The sequence below is a fragment of the Sciurus carolinensis genome, chromosome 16 (assembly GCF_902686445.1).
Source record: "Sciurus carolinensis chromosome 16, mSciCar1.2, whole genome shotgun sequence".
NCBI lineage: Eukaryota > Metazoa > Chordata > Mammalia > Rodentia > Sciuridae > Sciurus > Sciurus carolinensis.
This window is the reverse complement of record NC_062228.1, coordinates 54,700,535-54,717,487: the sequence shown is the minus strand read 5'-3', so window position 1 is coordinate 54,717,487 and position 16,953 is coordinate 54,700,535. Positions and strand designations below refer to the sequence as shown.

At 41.4% G+C, this 16,953-nt stretch overlaps 1 non-coding gene across 1 annotated transcript; it reads right to left on the bottom strand.

Moving 5' to 3' along the window:
• Positions 1 to 9,381: 9,381 nt before the first annotated feature.
• Positions 9,382 to 9,487, bottom strand: LOC124967664 (U6 spliceosomal RNA). Its single transcript, XR_007105585.1, has one exon. It is a non-coding gene; the product is annotated as a U6 spliceosomal RNA (small nuclear RNA).
• Positions 9,488 to 16,953: the final 7,466 nt, after the last annotated feature.

Sequence of the window (16,953 nt, the reverse complement as noted above, 5' to 3'; positions counted from 1 at the left end):
GAAAATAGAAAGTTCTAGATGTGGAAATATATTCAGTATAAGAAAAAAGAAAATGTTTCTGGGTAAGAAAGTCTTTGTGTGATGAAATACATGAGGGTCTGAGTAAGTGCTAAGAAAGTCTGTGTGCAAGTAAGGGGCAAATTTCAAAAAGTTTATATGTAACAAATTGGTTATATGTACATGAGACAATCAGTTAAAGCTATTTAAGCTCTTTCCTAAGGTCAAATACTAATATACTGATATAAAACAAAGTTTAATCCATATGTTGAACTGACAAGGACTTCTTAAAAACACTAATTTACTCTTAACATTGTGTCTGTTAAATTTTATTCTTTAAAACAATTGGTCTTAAAGAAATTGGGGATTGTACAATTATGGTTAAATAACAATTGTAAGAGTATTATGCAACATTATAGAGTCTAAATTTCCCATTAAAAGCTAAATTTGAATATGAAATCATTAGTGTGGCATGCTAAATGTGTTCATATCTTCTAGGTATAAACAGAAAATTTTAAAGAATATTTTTATCAGGTTGTTGTTCTCCAAACTAAACTTGTTTGTAATGGTAATTTTAAACTTAAAAGAATAGGAAATCTTATTGGAAATTTATTTATATCATGTAATGTTCTGTAACTGGACCTGAACTGTATGTTACTTTCTACACTGGGATAAAAATGTAAATGTATTTCTAGAAGATAATGAGAGCCTGATCTGCTTAAAGGTTAATGTCATGAAACAGGAAAGCATTTTGCAACACAAATGGAAAGTCAAAAGTTCTCTCAGTCTTTCCTTGATTCATGTTTTAGATATAATGTTACATTGTGTTAACTAATGTTCATATAGACTCAGGAAAAATATATGTAAACTTTGTAAAATGACATTTAACAAGGAGGCAAAGATCAGCATCAAAATTAGAACACTTTACCTAAGATTCATAAAGAGCCCTGCCATACCTGAGCTAATGCTCTGCCTCCCACCTCACTGCAAGTTAGAATGACTCCACAGTAGGCCAGACTCCAGCTCGTTTAAAGTTGTAATCCAAACATTTATTTTTGTCGTGATCTCAAATAGGGGATATAATGTATAAATCAGTCAAGATTCAAGATAGCTATCATGCAAGCTGAATATGTTTTTACTCTTGCTAATTTCATTTTGTAAAACTATTACCTGTTAATGATTTTTGCAGAGGTTCTGCTTCAAGGACACACAACCTAGGTTAACTTGAGATAAAAAGCCATCACCTGCAGGGCAGATAGTACATAATGACAACTTCCATATACTAATACAGGCCTGAGTTAAATAAAAGGGTAAATGACTGCAAAGTTATAGATGTTAAAGTTAAATCCCAGTACTCTTACTTTAAGACTGGTGAGATGGCCTTGCTAAATGTTTAAGATCAAGTTTAAGATCAAGATTAATGCAAAAGGGCCAAGAAAACCAGTATTTGGCTCTTGCCTTCAGAGTCAGCCTGAACCAAGGAAATGGGAGAACTTCTCTAGGGAGCTTTGCAAATCTGGGCCACGTTACCTCCTGATCAGGGAGATTAATGAGATCACTGGCGAACAGTGCTACAAAAAGGAAGGTCATTGGAAAAGGGAGACATACCTAATGCTTCCAAGGGAAGCCACCTCATCAAGGAGGCCATACCTAGCAGATGGCACTAAAAGAGCTAAAAAGCTGCTCTTGAATTCCCCAAGAGTGATCCCTGTGGAAACTCAACTGACTTTTAACAGCAGATAGGAACAAGGTCAATTTGACCAGCTTGGTCTTGAACATCTAGCAAAACCAGTATAACCAAAATAGAGCCTGAACTAGGTTTAAAAGGAAAGACAATACTCCCTTTATTGGAACTTAAGAACTACACTTGTGTCAGTCCCACAGTCCTGATGCCCCCAAATTCTGAGGCTTTTTTCCTTTGGGAGATTCATATTTATTTCTGCCTATCAAAATTACTCCACAAACTGATGCTTTACCCAACAACTAACGCCTCTCCATTTCAATAACAGTACACACTAGAGGCAGGAGTTCCCCCCAATTATTCCCTTACTCATAGGGCTAAAAAATCCACCAGGATTAACACAGGAGAAGCAGGGTTAAGAAACTCTATTCACTATAAAAATAGTCAGCACAGGTTATTGCAGATATCCAATGGGTCACTGATTTAGTACTGACTTTACAAGCTGAATTGGACTCCCTGACATCTGTCTTCCTAAAACCAATCAGGGAAGAATGATGTTTCTATGTAAACAAATCAGTGTGATGACAGACAAGGTTAAACAGCTCTAGGACCACGTGTAATATGGAAAATGAGTCTGACTCAGGAGGCTTTTCAAATCTCAAACAGAGATTTTCACTATAATAAGTAGAAAATGTTACCACCTTAATATTTCCTTTGTTAAGGAATCCTATCCACAGCAGTTATATCAAAATACCTATATTTTATTGTCTGGACTTATTCAAGTACAATATGAAGCCTCACAAAACATGTTAAATGTGAAAACTGTATGTTACAATAATGTGTCAATCAAAGTATATGATGAAGTTCAGGAAAAAATTGTTGATTCCAAAAGTCCAGTAGCCACCTGGCTCCCACTAAAATGTTAGAGGTTTCATCTGAGGGTTAAGAGCGGATTGTTATCTTGGCTGAGATAATCACCTCTGCATCTACTGCAGTGGTGACATTGCACCAGCAGCCACCACAACTCATTTCCTTCAACAATTTTAAAAATTTTACTGTACCTGTCAAACTCAAGTACATATTGATCAAGGACATGATCCTTTTCATAATGTCTCTTTGTGTGTGTTAAATTTACAATCTCAGGTTCTGGCCATGGCCCATGCAAGAGTGCCTACTCTTAATAATGAAGAAGTTTAGGGCAGTTTAGCTGAAGGAATTTCTTCTCAAAATCCTTTTAAATACTTATCTACACATGTAGCTGGTGTACTAGTTATAATTGTACTGTTAATATTATTTCTGTTCTTATTTTACATAATTTGTCAAGCTGGTTGGAAATGATTAAAACATCAGTAAATTATGGTTCCAAAGTTTATCTTGCTTGCTGTGCTTCAGAGGACCAAGAACCCTGAAATCATGGATGGTGCACACTAAAATTAAATGGGGCACAACAGCCTTGGTAAGGAAAATAGGGTCCCAACATTTTTACCTGATATGTTTTTGGGGTGTATGATTCCTGGCATTTTAGAAAGCATGTCCTGTTTTAACACTAGAAAATTGTTTTCCTAGCACTAGCAAATTAATTAATGCTCACCTTTCTAATAATAAGCTTTCTTCTCCCTATTCTCAATTTTGTGCAGAAGCAGTTTCATAATGCAGTAACCTGCCAAGTTCAAACTGCCTCCCAGAACATACCTCTCCACAGTCTCAGTCTGACTTTCTAAAACCACAAAAGGAGGACTCCACCTATGATGGCCTCAAGGTCCCCTCCCCAACACTTCTCCCCACCAGGGTCTCCATGCTGCATTCCAGAACTCTGAAAGAAAGAACCCTCCTGCTTCACCCCGTCTCAGCTTCAAGCAGCCACATCTGATTCAGCACCCCAATTCTTTCTCCTCTTTCAGACTTTGGAATGATGTGTTACGGAAAATAATATTTCTACAACATAGACCCCAAAGAAAAATGGACAGAGGTGCTGCTCAGGAAGAGGGAGGGGAATCTAGCCAAGGAACAATGGGCCCTGGGGAAAAGGGGCAGATACTGAATGCTGGGCCATAAACCATGACATTCCCCCATGGATAAGTAGTCCTATATGGAGCCATAGCACATACCAATGGGCAAGAATTGAATACTCATCCCTGAGATCTGGACTCTTATCTCCTCCAACAAAACTGAGTCTCAAACTTTTTAAATCTACCTTTCTAAATTAAAGTTTTAACCTGTTCAACTAGTCCCTGAGTGTCAAGATTGCACGTATACAGCTCCCAATGGTTACATCATTGTACCCTATAAAATAAAAATCCCCTCTGAAACTGAGGGCCATTTTTCCCACCCAGAAAATGGGCCTCAATGGCATCTGAATCTGCGAAGGAATAAAGGCTTCTCTGAATCCATCGAAGTCTGCTTCCCTTTCTTTTGCGCTTACAAAGAGTAACACAAAATTGTATATAACTTATTGAAAACAGGTTATTTTATCTAGGTATAAAATTACAAATGACATGAAAAAATGTGAACAAAATTTTTTATGTTTGTACAAATCTAAGAATTTTGTTACACATAATTTCAGTTTGGAGAACACCAACGTGGCAAAGTATTTTTCTAAGCTTTACATTTAATTAAGTTTAACTTTTTAAAATACAATTTAGAATTCAGAGTGTATGGTAACAATAATCACAGGTCTTTATGGGTTAATGAAAATCAAAGAATAGTCTTAAATCTTTTATACATTTAGTAAACAGTGTTAATGATCAGAAATTGACTTAATCAAAGATAAAAGATGTCTTTAAACTTTTACATAACACTTAGACAAGGCTTAGATATAGTTCTCAGATGCATACCTGTACCTAGTCACATATATTTTGGGTGTCAACAATATTGTTCTAAACTAAATAACAGATGTTTGTTTCACCAATTACAAAGTTATCATTTAAGACTTTAGAATAGGAACACACTTTAATTTCTTTAAGATTCAGTTTCCCCAAGTAATAAAACCTGTCAAATACAAGAAACTATTCTGATAGGAGTATATCAGTGTTTTAGATTTAGTTTCATATCAGTATATTAAAGATTAAATAAATTTAACTGTGTTAATTATAGTCAATTTAATCACAAACACAAACTTTTAAAAATTTACACTTTACCTACTCAGACCCTCTTTCACTTACTCAGAATTTTTTGTCACAAGCCTTCCATCTAATTCTATCACAATCCTTCTTATATCTCTTCTTTTAAATTTACAATTTGAAAACAATCTTTATAAATTTAAACTTAGACCAATTACTCCATTTTAATAAGATGGAATACTTTATGTAGCTGATAGTACTCTAATTGAAACACAGTTGAAACTTTTGGACCTTCCTTAAATTTTTATTCTGAAACAGACGTTATGAATGTTTTCTGTGTATTTAATTTACTCAACACATTTCATCCCAGGAGAGGGCTGGACAGTGATGGAATGCTGTTTTATCAAAAACTGTTTTTGCCCCAGTGATGAATAGCTTCCGGCCAAGTGGGATGTCCTGTCAGATATTAAAAGGGGAAATTATTCCTGTCCCCAGGTCATAAACTGACAGTGCTGGAACCTACTGCCACATCCAATGTGACCAGCAGCCTCCACCCCCCCCCCAGGGTCAAAAGGGACTGGAAGGCAAGGCAGAAGCCAGGTTGTCTTTGGCCATTTTTCTACAGCCCAGGCAGCTTCAGCCTGGGGTGGGGAGTATGTGGAGCATTTGCCCCAACCACTTGACCTGGGTGGTCTATGGCCTGGGACTCTGCCCTCAGCTCCACTGCTGCCAGGCTGGGTGCTTCCTGCAGAGGAGCAACTACAGCTTTGTGGCCCCTGGTACCAGGGGCCCTTGAAGTTTGGTGGTCAGCAGTGCTGCATCCCCTGAACTGGCAGGCCAGGAAGGCTGAAGGGGAATCCCCTTGGTGCCAACTCCCTGGGGTTCTGTGTGGTGCCCCAACCTAGGCCACCAGCAATAGGCAGTGGGCAGTGCTCCAAGTCAGAGGGGGCTGATCCAGGGGCTGGAAATTTCCCATCCTAGTAGCTGCCTGTGCCCCCTGGCACCAGCAGCGAGGGGAAAGAGGGACATTTGGGACATTTATAGACAAGGGACAGGACAAATAACACACAAACTCAGAGGACAGCATTTACATGCCCAGTAAAAGACAAGACTTAGAGGAGGAGTTTACTGGAACTGTCAATATAACCCCAGAAAGAGGCCCACACTGCTTACATAGTATAGGTGAGGAGGGTAAGGGACTGATCCCTGCAGGGAGTACCCTGGGTTGGATTTCTGTGGCCACTAAACCAAAGTGAGCTCTGTGGACAGTCCAACTCTCCTTTCCTCTGAACCACTAACAGAGAGACCAGAGAGGACAAAGACATTGACAAGGAGACATTTTTAAGCAAAGTATCTACCCAGAACTTATTCAGACTTTCATGTAACAGTACAGCAAGTTGTACAGTCCAGCAGCAAGCAGCCAGGCAAAACAAAACAAAAACCAAATTTCCGAAGGGAGTCAGAAACCCAAATCCTCCACTACTGGCATCCCAGTAGAACAAGAGAGGACTGGGGAAGGTTCCTCATCAGGAGCTCCCTTTCCAACCCAAACTCCCTATAATGGTTAGAAGGACCTGATCTTTCAGTGTCCAGGAATAAAGCAATCACTCCAGACTCAGTGGGAGGCATGGAACCCTGAAATTTCATCAGGGGGCATCTCCCTGTCACCTTCCTCTCTGATTGGGAAGGTCCTGAGCAAAGCTGAGCCCCGGGTCATGGGGTGATCTTGCAACTCCCAATCTCACTGGGGTCTCAAAATGTTATGCAGTGCATGAGAATTACAAACCACTCCACATGCTGAGCCAAACTGAAAGGGAGAAAGTGTTCTTTAATGAGCATGCCATGCAAGTGTCAGCTGGGCACAGGTTAACACCTCAAAGAACTCCCAGCACCTGCACTTTAGAAGTACAGAGTTTATAATGTTTGGGTAGAAAATAGAGGCACGCGAAGGTCAGAAAGATCCTGTTGAGACAGATATTTTGATTACATGAGAGAATTGTTTTGATGACACATTTCAGAGTCATTTTGTTATACATCAGGGCCATAGTCAGGGATGAGGGAAGGTCCTACATCAATACAGCTTCAGAAGGCTGAAAGGAAAAGATTATAAGCAAGCATACAATAGAGTCAGGTCACAACAAAATGGCTTTACTTTGGTTCTTTTTCATTTCAAGTTATTGGCAATTTTCTGTTGCTCTAACAGAATACCTGACATTGGGTGATTTATGAGGAAGTGAGGTTTATTGAAGAGTCTGGCCTTAGCATCTGTGTAGCTTCTGGTGGAACCTCATGTGGCTTCTACTCATGGGAAACTGGAAGTGCACTCTGGCAAGGGTGAAAGAGGTAAGACCTGAGGGGCAGTCTTGCTGTATAAAAACCAGCTCTTATTAACTAATCCAGACCTGCAAGAGCAAGTATGCACTCCTGCCAAGTAGACAGTAACCCCCCATCCTCTCTGCAGCACTGGGGATTGAAGCCAGGGGCACTCTACCAACTGAGTGGCATCCCCAACCATTTTTATTTTTTTATTTTGAGACAGATCTGTTTTCTAAACTGGCCTTGAATTGCAATCTTCTTGCCTCAGTCTCCCAAATCCCTGGGATTACAGTGATGGGACACTGGGCTGATTCACACATACATTAATCCCTCTTAACCATCCACTCACCTCTTAAAGGACTCACTTCCTGATGCCCCCCAAACAGCAGTCAAATTTCAACATGAGTCTCTACCAGCATCACATGTCTGGAAAAATGAAAACCCATACCAAGTGTTTGTTGAAGATGACAAAGACTTAGTAACTAATGTAAGTCAATAATCCAAGGCTGTAGATCTCAGGGAAGAGACAGAGAAAGAGGAAAGGATGAAGGAAGTGGTGACCGGAGAAGAAAAGAAATATAGAAAAAGCATTTGTGAAACTGAAGATGGACTTGGAAGCAGCACTTCATGTGATCCCTTGCCAGCCGCATGTGGACTCACTGGGAGCACCGTGCTTGCATTTTGTGTAGACTGGAGCTTTGGGAGTGGTTACTGCATTTCTGGTGAGTCATTTTAGCATGAGCCCTCTGCGGTTCTGAAGGGTGGAAAAGGGAAATTCCAAGGCACTTGTAGCTTTCCCATTCTACAAACTGACCCTCAGTCATCTGTGTTGGTGTGTGGTCAGATGATCTCCCATGCAAATGCCAGAGGTGCCACGCTCTTCTGCAGGGGAACCTAGCTCATGGCTGTGGGCCCACCCTCCTGCCTGGGGAGATGCAGTCTCCAGCATTACGCCTCTGTTGGGTCTCTTCTGCACCAAGTTCAGAGAGACCAGAGGATACAGACTCCTCATCAGTCACTGGTAACACCCACGCTGTCCATGGGGTAGAAGGAGTTGAATGTGGGAAAGAGATGGAAACCAGAGAGGTGACCCATTTGCCTCAGGGCCCAAGGGATGCAGGTCCAGGGCGGCTGTCTCCTCTAGAACAGCAGCTTTGGATTTGGCTTTTCACATTGACCACTGCAGCAGTGCAGGGTTGATGGCTCTCATGTTTGTTCAAATGAACCAGCCAGAGGAATAAACACACCAGTCCCCAGTATGCCACTCTGGTGTGCTGACTATTTGGAATCCAAGGCACTTAAGAAGCAGCAGGTACAAGAGGATTATTTAGACCTTCATTCTGATTTTTTTTTTATATATTGGGAAAGGAAAATGCCTCATGAAAGATTCCTCCCTGTAAAGTAACATTCTCAGAATAAAAGATGAAAAGCAGAATCTGAGGGAAATCTGAGCAAACCAAGCATGTTAAAACTCCCCTGATCTTCCCAGTCACTTCTGTGTGCAACCCACGACCTTAGCTCAAGTCCACTGACCTGATCACTATCTACTACTTCTGATTTATGCAGTAAGTTTGTGTGTGTGTGGGTGGGTGTGTGTGTGTGTGTGTTTCTTGGGAATGAACCCGGGATCTCATGCATGCTAGGCAAACACTGCACCACTGAGCTACATCACCAGCCCCAGAAATGATTGACTAGGCTTCATTGGGTCTTCAGGTCCTTTTTAAAATTTTTTATTTTAATGTGATACTGATGATTTAACCCTTGCTGCCCTACCACTGAGTTGAATTTCCTATATTTTGTATTTTATTTTGAGACAGGGTCTTGCTAAGTTGTGCAGGCTGGTCTCCAACTTGTGATCCTTCTGCCTTGGCCTCCTGAATTGCTGGGATCACAGCATGCACTTCTTTGTCCAGTGGGTCTTCATTTCCTCAGGAAGGCTCCCATGCCACATAAGAATTTGGATTAAATGAATTTGTGTTTTTACCTCCTGTTAGTCTGTCTATGGCAATTTAATTCCCAGGCCCAGCAGGGGCCCTAAGAAGAAGGAGGTGGAGCTTTGCCTCCCCTCCACTGCTCATTTTTATTTCTGTGCTAACTACATAAATCTGTATTTGGAAATTACTTCCAAAGTCCCAGGTGCTCTGTAGGGCAGAGGAGTCCTAATCATATCAGTGTGATTTATGATTAAGAAGGCTAAACTGGGGAAACCTTGGGTTTTTTTTTTATTCATTGTACACAAATGGGGTACAACTGTTGTTTCTCTGGTTGTACACGAAGTAGAGTCACACCATTTGTGGAATCATACATGTACGTAGGATAACGACTTTTAAAAATATGGAATACTTCACGAATTGCATGTCATACTTGGGCAGGGTCCATGTTAAATTTCTCTGCATTATTCCAATTTTAGTATATGTGCTGCCAAAGTGAGCACAGGACCTGAGATTTTTATGAATAAATATAGGTCTGGACTCAAAAATACAAAACCTGACCCCTTGCCTTTAAACTGGATAGGTTGATACTACTTCTGTTTATTGTATATAATGACACCTCCTTCATGGATTGTTAAATAATGCCAGTTATAATGCATCAAATTCCAGTTAGCACTTCTAGGATTATGACTTAGATCTAAAAATGATATAGATTAGCTAATGGTGGCACAGGAGAAGGAATGAACATCTGCCAGAGTTCTTAGTCTTCCGATGATTTTTGTATGTGGTCAGCACAGGGCACAGCAGGTGACTAGGTGAACATTGCTCTTACTGCTAAGGACAGGGGGTTGCTGAGCTGCTCCTATAATTATAACACAGGACCATTCCCCAGACTGCTGGGCAGGGATCAGAGACCCAAGAAATGGTGCTGAGGGGATGGAGGCTCAGATTCTTATTCCTTTGCCAAAGGCCCAGCCAGACAGCAACTCTCATAAGAGAGAGAGGTCACTTGTCACTATTGGACTTTAAAGAGATCCAACTTTTTGACTGAGGTCCACACACAGCCTGAAGAAGACTTCTGCTCTCCTTCAAATTAAGAGCAAAGATTTCTGCCTCTGCCTTTCCCATGAAGGACAGACCCAGAAATTTCATGGAAATGTCAAAATTTATCTGAAGCAAGGATAAGTAAAATTCAGAAATAAATTTGCCAATTACAAGCCACCAGGTGAGGCTTATGCTTATCGTCCCAGACGACTTCAGAGGAACTTTCATCAAACTGGTTGATCTGCACCTTTGGATCCAGAAGCAAACAGAGTGGACTTGTCCATGGAATCCACCTGTCAGAACTCTTATCAGGTCTTCTTGCCACGTGGCCCATGGCTGTCATCCTCACCAGACTGCGAGACCACAAAGCAAGAACAGGATGTTTCTGGTTTATAATTTGATCTCCATCAACAAGTTAGGTTTTGAAAAACTCTAGTTGGTAAGGACATATTTGAAGAGTTATTTCAATAACTGACTTGACAGTCTTTCCAATCTTCCTTTATTTGAGATAAAATTCACATACCATACAGTTATTCTTTCCTTTATCTAGTTTATTATTTTATCTCCTTTGTCAACTCAGTGTTGAAAAATATCAGTCAGTAAGGATTTATTTGATGAATTATTTCAATAAGTGACTTAGTCTTTCCAATGTTGCTTCATTGAGTTATCATTTACATACCATAAGTTTTCCATTTAATGTGAGCATTTAATGGCTTCTTAATTTATTCAGATTTGGGCAATAATTTTCATTACCCCTGAGCCTTGACAATCACTAATATAATTAGCATCTCTATGGTTTTGTCTATTCCAGTACTTCATGTGAATGGAGTCATACATGACCCTTTGGAATCTGTGTCTTTTACTTAGCATAATGTTTCAAAAATTCACCAATGTCTCATGTGTCTGGATTTCATTGTGTTTTGCTGCCAAGTAACCTTTCATGTTTGGATAAACCAAACTTGTTCATAGGTTGAAGAGCTGATGGACATTTTTTGGGTTGTCTCCCCAGGGGACAGATAGGACTCATCTGCTGTGACTAGATTGGTCAGCCTGACATGTTTTTATTACTCTTAGACCTGTCCCTTTGCATGCAATTGCTGGGTCACATGGTAACTCTATAAATTCCTGAGGAACTGCAAGGCACAGCCTCAGGTGACATCAGATCCTGGCACACTTCCTCGGTGACTTTGTCACAACTTCTCCCACTCTGTTGGATGTCATTCCCCAGTTCTTCCCCACATTCATGTGGTTCTATTTCATAAACGATTCTATCTTGTAACAAGGTTTTTATCTGCTGTCGTTTTATTTCTCTTTCAAATGTCCTTTCAGATACACAAATGTTTTGCTTGACATGGGGATAGGTTCTGGAAAAGTGTCCTTAGGCAATTAGGTCACTGTGCCAACATGTTAGAGTGCACTCACATGAACTAAAATGTGTACAGTGTCATGAGGCGATATAATCTTAGGTTACTAAACTGCTACACTTAGTCTGCTGTTGACAGAAATGTATTCTTGTGCCAGGCATCGTAGTGTGGGTCTGTAATCCCAGCTGAGACAGGAAGATGTAAATTCAAGGCCACCTGGGCACCTTGGGAGACCCGGTCTCAAAAATGGCAGAGGTGACGGGGAAGCACTCAGTGGTAGAGACTTACCTAGCACACCCTGGGCCCCAGGGGAGGTGGTATTCCAAGAGCAAGGTGAACTCCCATCCTGGTGGGCTCCACTGCAGATGGCCTACGAGGACCTCTGGAGGAAAACCAACATGGTGCAGCCTCTTAGTGTCAGGCCTGACCAACCACCATCCCTGAAGAGTGGGGCAGGACAGACCAGCAACTTCTACTGAGGCAGCTTCTTCTCATATTCCACAGAACCTTTAATTTTCACCCCTGTTCAGAATTTGCCCATTCCCATCACCTCTCCTAATGTGAAATAGCCTATTGGCTCTTCTAAATGCCCAACTGAAAACCCCAAAGAGCAGGAGAAAGGCTTGTTTCCCAGGTAAGACAGTTTCCCTAAATCTCAGTAAAACCACTCAACTACCCAAAGTCACCCCTGCAACAGGTGAATATCCACACAGGTGCACAGAGACCTCTCACTCAGCCTGGCCCCTCTCTAGCCTGGGAACCTTGGGCTAGCCTGGGATTCTTGGTTTGACCTGGCCCTGCCCAAGCACAGGATAGAATGCAGGAAAACCTCACTCAGTACAAACTGATGATTTCCAGGAGGACCAGACTATTAGTCAGTGGACTTATTTTCTAAAGATACGAATTCCAGCTCCTATATGGTTCAGTAGAGGGAAACTCGGAAGGTCGCTGTAGTATCTCATGAAGCTGATGTGTGTGAGTAGCACTGGGGACCCTCAGGACCCTTGGGACCCACTCTCCACCAGGGCTATTCCACATCTCCCCTGTCTCTTCACCAGTGGTCATTACTCAGGGGCAGATGCCCAGGTCTCACCTTACATGCTCCATCACAGGAACTGAAGAGGTGGTGTGGAGTGAGACGTTCAAAAGTCACAATTTTAATGAAGTTCATGGGAGAAGAAAAGAGACAAAGAGAAAGCCAGTGACAAGCCAGTGAATGTTAATTGTGGTCCTTGTGTTCATTGTAAGTTTTCTGGGGCTGAGGACATAGCTAGTGTGAGAGTGCTTGCCTGGGTTTGAACCCCAGCAACACACACACACACACACACACACACACACACACACGTTTATGCAATTCTGTGGGAGAAACTTCAGAACCATCCTGAGGTTCTCAAAGTAGTCCATACCTTGTGTGTCCAGAGGAGGATGGTGTGTGATCTGAGAAGAGCCAGCTGTGACCAAGATATAGGTAGAGGGCAAAGGGGTTGCATTTGGGAAGGTTGAGGTGGGTCAGTTCTCAGTCACTGTGTCCCAGGAGGACGGGTATGTGGGGCCTTCCAGCTTCTGTGGAAACCGCTCATCTCAGAGGCTCAGAGACCAGGCCTGGCAGGGACAAGGCTGAGAAAGATGGTCTGTCACCCTAAGAGCAGCCAGTCACCTCTACACACCCTTCCTACCTTTGGAAAGTCCCCACCTTCGTGTCTCTGCTTCCTCTGTGGAGCCCCCATCACCTGCTCCAGGCCCCCTCCATCTGAGCTGGACCTGCGTCCCCTTGCTCCATGACCTGTGCCCACTCCAGATGCCCAACTGTGTGAGTGGCTATGGAGGCACAATGGGTGTGACCATTCTGTTAGGGGACCCACATCAGAGTCCAGACTCAGTGGGGGCCATAATTTAAGTCAACATCACTGGTTGGTTCCAGGGGCCCCTCTGGTGTGAGCACTGGTGTGTCCCAGTTGGGAATAGATGTGCTGTCACCAGCCCAGTTCTGATGGTGGCTGGTCCCACTAGTAGGAGATGCCTGCTTTTTGCACCATGCTCAGTCCCTGCAGTTTTGTCAGTTCTTTGACCTCACGTGTACCTGACCACACTCCCTGCACTGCAGGTGACCTCTCCAAAGAGCAAATAGCAGAGGTGCCCAGTGGCCCAGCTCTGATTTGTGGGGCTGGTTGAGAGGCCAGTTGTGGACTTAGGCTTAGGATAGAGCCAGGCCCTGCCAGGTGATGGCTGGGCGTGCTGGGGACATTACTTTGCCTCTCTGAGTCTCAGTTTCTTCCTTGGTAAGAGAGAAACCAGGACCATTGTCTGATCCATTGTCTGGAGGAATAACCAATCACTCATTTAAAGGTCTGGCAATAAATATTTACCAAGGAATAGCTCAGAGCCCAGAAGTCTGATAGGGGATACTAAGGACACTGAGGGACCCAGCAGCAGCCCCTATCCCAACAGTGGGGGTCATGCACCCAGCCTCATGCTGTGGTGACTGAGGTCAGGGCTGGTGTGGAAGCCCAGCATGGGGAACCAGGGGGGTTCCTGAGCCACCTGGGTGTGAGAACTGTTGAGTTGAGCAGGGGACATCTGAGCTAAGCTCTGTTTCAACAAATCTGTGTTCCTGAGAGCAGAAGGCAGGCCAGGGAGGAGGCAGGAGGGGCGGCAGAGCTGGGCTTAATGTTGATCAGAAGACTCAGCTCATTCTGAGCGTCCTGGGCACTACAGCCAGGTCCCATCTGGGGACAGATGTGGTCAGATGTGTGTGTGGAAGGCGAGCCTCAGCATGGTCATTGCCACCTCCCTGCAGGGAGGTGACTGGCATGTCACTTGTCCTGGAAGCACCATTTCTCCACCTGCTCTTCTGGCCTCGGTCCTGCAGCTCAGGGAGAAGCAGAGTTTCTGGGCCACAGAAGAGGACACCCCCATGGGGGGAGGCCATCCGGCAGGGCTTCAATGATGCAGATTGTTTTAGGTGGAAAGAAAGTAGATTAGAAAGTTCAGTCGTGATTACTATATTTTTAAAACTTGTTCTAATTAGGAATACATGGCTGTAGAATGCACTTGGACACATGATACAAGAATTACGTGTAACTTCTTGATGTAGGATGACACTGGTCATGCAGTGACATATGCACATAGGGTCATGAAGTTGGATTCATTCTACTATCCTTCCTACTCCCATACACCCCTCCCTGCACTCCCTTCTGCCAAATCCGAAGTACCTCTATTCTTTTTTAATATCCCACCCCCTTATTGTGAATTAGTATCTGCATATCAGAGAAAACATTTGGCCTTTGGTGTTTGGGGATTGACTTATTATGCTTTGCATAATATTCTCCAGCTGTACCTATTTATGGGCAAATGTCATCATTTGATTCTTCTTTAAGACTGAGTAATATTCCATTGTGTATACATACCCTCTTTTCTTTATCCATTCTTCTGTTGAAAGGCACCTAGGTTAGTTCCATAGTTTAGCTATTGTGAATTGACCTGCTATAAACATTGACATGACTGTGTTACTGTAGAATGCTGATTTTATGTCCTTTCGCTATAAACTAAGGAGTTGGATAGCTGGATCAAATGGTGATTCCATTCCAAGTTTTCTGAGGAATCTCCATACTGCTTTCCATAATGGTTGCAGTCCCGCCAGAAATGTATGACTGTACCCCTTTCCCAACATCTTTGCCAACATTTATTGTTACTTGTACTCTTGATAATGACCATTTTGACTGGAGTGAGATGAAATCTTAGAGTAGTTTTGATTTGCATTTCTATATTTGCATGGAGATGTTGAACATTTTTCATATATTTGTTGATTAATTGTATTTCTTCTGTGAAATGCTTGTTCAGTTCCTTAATCTATTTATTTATTGTGTTATTTGTTTGTGTTAAATTTTTGAGTTCTTTGTATATCCTAGACATTAATGGTCTATCTAAGGTGAATGTAGTAAAGATTTTCTCCCATTCTGTAGGCTCTCTTTTATATTCTTGATCATTTCTTTTGCTATGAATATTAGCAAATAACAATTTTTACTAGCAAATTATAGCTAATTTAAAATTAAAATTATTAAAATAATTTTAATTAGCAAATAATAATATTCTTTTTAGTTTGAATATATTCCATTTATTGATTCTTGATGTTACTTTCTTGTGCTTTAGCAGTCTTGTTAAGGAAGTCAGATCCTAAGTTGACATGGTGAAGAATTGGGCCCACTTTTCTACTTTTTCTTCTATCAGGTGCAGGGTCTCTGTTCTAGTGCCTGTTTTTGATCCACTTAGAGTTGAGTTTTATGCAGGGTGAGACATAGGAGTTTAGATTCATTTTGTTACCCAATGATTTCCAGTTTTCCCAGCACCATGTGTTGAATAGGCTATCTTTTCTCGAATGTATGCTTTTGGTGCCTTTGTCTAGTATGAGATAACCATACTTATGTGGGTTTGTCTCTGTGTTTTCTATTTTGTTCCATGTCTGTTTTGGCACCAATAACACACCGTTTTGTTATATCTCTGTAGTATAATTGAAGGTCTGGTATTGTGATGCCTCCTGCTTCGCTTTTCTTGATAAGGTTTTCTTTAGCTATTCTGGGTCTTTTATTTTTCCAAATGAATTTCATGACTGCCTTTTCTATTTATATCAATAATGTCTTTGTGATTTTAATAGAAATTGCATTAAATCTGTATAGTACTTTTGGTAGTATGGCTGTTTTGACAATATTAATTCTGCTTATCCAGGAGCATGGGAGGTCTTTCCATCTTCTAAAGTCTCCCTCAATTTCTTTCTTTAGTGTTCATTGCAGTGGTCATTCAACTCTTGTTATTTTGATTCCCAATTATTTTATTCTTTTGAGGTTATTGTGAATGGGGTAGTTTTGCTAATATCTCTTTCAGTAAATTCATCACTGATATGTAGGAATGTGTTTGATTTATGGGTGTTGATTTTATATCCTGCTACTTTGCTGAATTCACGTATGAGTTCTAGAAGATCTGTGGTGGAATTTTTTGGATCTTCTAATTATAGAATCATGTCATTGGCAAATAGTGGTAGTTTGAGTTCTTCTTTTCCTATTCATATACCTTTAATTTCTTTCTTTTGTCTAATTGCTCTGGCCAGAGTTTCAAGGATAATATTGAATAGAAGTGGTGAAAGAGGGCATCCTTGTTTTGTTCCAGTTTTTAGAGGAAATGCTTTCAATTTTTCTTCATTTAAAATGATGTTAGCCCTGGGCTTAGCACAGATAACTTTTATAATATGAGGTATTTTCCTACTATTCCTAGTTTTTCTAGTGTTTTGTACATTAAGGGGTGCTGTATTTTGTTAAATCCTCTCTCTGCATCTGTTGAGATGATCATATTATTCTTTTCCTTAAGTCTATTGATGTAATGAATTACATTTATTGATTTCTGTATGTTGAACCAAACTTGCATCCCCGGGATGAGACCTACTTAATTGTGGTGTACTATCTTTTAAATATAATTTTGTAGGCAATTTGCCAGAATTTTATTGAGAATCGTTGCATCTATTTTCACCAGTGATATTGGTCCAAAGTTTTCTTTCCTCGATATGTTTATCT